General features: G+C 39.3%; 1 non-coding gene across 1 annotated transcript; it reads left to right on the top strand.

Moving 5' to 3' along the window:
• Window positions 1-205: 205 nt before the first annotated feature.
• LOC128578920 (U1 spliceosomal RNA) lies at window positions 206-369 on the top strand. The gene has a single exon (XR_008378006.1). It is a non-coding gene; the product is annotated as a U1 spliceosomal RNA (small nuclear RNA).
• The last annotated feature ends 2,487 nt before the right edge of the window (window positions 370-2,856 follow it).

Genomic DNA, 2,856 nt, shown 5'->3' with positions numbered 1-2,856 from the left:
TCTGAGAAGTAATGAACATACTATCTGCCCAAAAGGAAGAAGGTGAAAGGGTAAAATACAGGGATAAAAAACATATAATATTGTCTGTATGTTGGCAAAGATTTTTTTAAATAGAACACAAAAATATTATCTGTATGTTGGCAAAGATTTTTTTAAATAGGACACGAAAAGTACTAACCATAGAGGAAATAATTGATAAAAGAATTATCTCATGTGGTAGGGGACATACTGTGATTACAAAGGTGGTTTTTCCAAGATGAAGCTAATCAATTGCACTGGAGATGTGGTGACCCCTGCGATTTCCACAAATATGGGAAATTTGACTATGTAATTTGTAGTAGTGGGGGACAACATTCGTGCTTTCCCCTAATTAAAAAAAGAACTAAAATAAAATAAAGAATTATTGTGCATCAAAAGATACTGTTAAGAGAGTGAATAGGGAAGACAAAGAGGAGATGTTTGAAATACATATATCCAACAAAGGATTTGCATCCAGAATCCATAATGAAGTTCTACAAATCACAAAAAAGCAAATAATCCGATAAAAACGACTTAAATTTAGTGCTTCATAAAAGAAGACATCCAAATGTCCAATAAACTTGTAAAAGAAAAACAAATGCCCAATAAACATATGAAAATTTGTTCGACTAAATTGAGTCATTGTGAAAATGAACATTAAAATCATAATGCAATACCACTACACACCTACCAGTATGGTTAAAATGGGAAAAATCAACATACCAGGTGTTGGCAAAGATGTGGAACATCTTTACCAGAGAAACATAAAATGCTACAATCACTTTGTAAAACTGACAATAACTACTAGATCATTCTATGGGCCAGCAATTCCAGGAGAAATGCATACATATGTTCATAGAAGAGTGGAGTTTTGTTGTTGTTATTGTTTGGAAGCGTTGTTCCTTTTTTCTTTTTTTTTTTTAACTTTATTCAAATTAATACGAGGGTACACTATTTAGGTTACCTTGTTCTCACTTCCAGGGCAAAGTCCCATTTGTAGAAGAGCCTCTCACCTGGGGGTGTGTTATACACCCTCACAATGTGCACAATAGGTGAGATCCAGCCTCATGCCCTTTTGTTTCTTTGTTTTTGAGACAGAGTCTCACTCTGTCACCCTGGGTAGAGTGTGGTGACATCTTAGTTCACAGCAACCTCAAACTCTTGGGCTTGAGCAATCCTCTTGCCTCAGCTCCCTAGTAGCTTGAACTACAGGCACCTGCCACAACACCCAGCTAATTTTTTTTCACTTTTTAGTAGAGATGGGTCTGGCTCCTGCTCAGGCTAGTGTTGAACTCCTGAACTCAAGCCATCTACCTGCCTCAGCCTCCCAGACTGCTGGGATTACAGGTATAAGCCACCTGGCCCAGCTCATAAAAGAATGTTTATGGCCGCCTTACTCATAACAGCTCCAAATTAAAACTATTTAAATGCTCACTAGCAGTAAAATTAATAAAGTGTAGGACATGCATACAATGGAATAACACACAGAAATGAGAATTAATAAACTATTTCTACATGAAACAACATGGAAGTCTTTCACAAACATAATATCTAGGGAAAGAAAGCAGATATGCTGTATTATTCAATTTATATAAAGTTCTAAAACAGGTAAAAAATTAACCTTTGGTCTTAGAAATCGGTAGAGTGGTTATCTTTGAGATGCATAGTGACTGGGAGAGCACATGAGGAGGGCTTCTGGGGAACTAGTCATGTTACATTTTGGAATCTGGGTGCTGGTTACATGAACGTACGCCTGTGGCTCAGTCGGTAAGGCGCCGGCCCCATATACCGAGGGCGGCGGGTTCAAACCCAGCCCCAGCCAAACTGCAACCAAAAAATAGCTGGGTGTTGTGGCGGGCGCCTGTAGTCCCAGCTACTCGGGAGGCTGAGGCAAGAGAATCGCTTAAGCCCAGGAGTTGGAGGTTGCTGTGAGCTGTGTGAGGCCACGGCACTCTAGCGAGGGCCATAAAGTGAGACTCTGTCTCTACAAAAAAAAGAGAAAAATCATTAATCTTTACACTTAAGAGCTGTATGTATATAATGTTTCAATTTATCTAAAATGTATCCAGCCACATTGAACTTGCAAGTCTGAGGGCCAGACTCTGAAATGTAAAACACCAATGTATCCAATGCCACTCTGAAACTACTTGCCTACTACTCCTTATACTCTTTTACTCTTACCTAAAATGTATACCACATTTTACCTTCAAGTCTGAGGGCCAAAGTCTGAAATGTAATTCAACAACATAACCAAGTCCACCCTGAAGTTTCTTAAGTCCCATCCTTCTACACTTCCTGGTTAAATCCCTATTCAGCTTTCCCTGAAACAGAGAGGGCTCAGCAAAATTTCTTCCATAAGTTCTTTAACTGGAATTATGAGCACATAGTATGTAGGTTTTCATGAAGTGTTGTGGCCTTCCACTTACTGGGAAATTTACTCCATCCCTACATCAGCTGGAAATAAGGGATACCAAGTAGTTTGAACCTACTTGCCCAACTTCACTTGATTAATCCCACTCACCCCCAGGAAAATTGAAAATATCTTTCTATTATTCCTTCTTTTCCCACTCTCCAGATTCTCAATTCACACACCTAACTAAATAGGAAATATAAACTTTATTGCTTTTACAAAAATTATTCATGTTTTTAATACAAAAGTTGAGCACTAGAGAACAAGAAGCCAGGTGTGATTGGCACATGCCTATAGTCCCAGCTACTCAGGAGGCAAAGGCCAGAGAGGATCCTTTGAGCTGAGGAGTTCAAGAGCTCAAGACTAGGCTGGGCGTGGTGGCTCATGCCTATAATCCCAGTACTCTGGGAGGCCAAAGTGGGAGGATC

The sequence above is a fragment of the Nycticebus coucang genome, chromosome X, assembly GCF_027406575.1.
Source record: "Nycticebus coucang isolate mNycCou1 chromosome X, mNycCou1.pri, whole genome shotgun sequence".
Lineage (NCBI taxonomy): Eukaryota > Metazoa > Chordata > Mammalia > Primates > Lorisidae > Nycticebus > Nycticebus coucang.
Note: the sequence above shows the minus strand (reverse complement) of the source record. Positions and strands in the feature narration are given on the sequence as shown.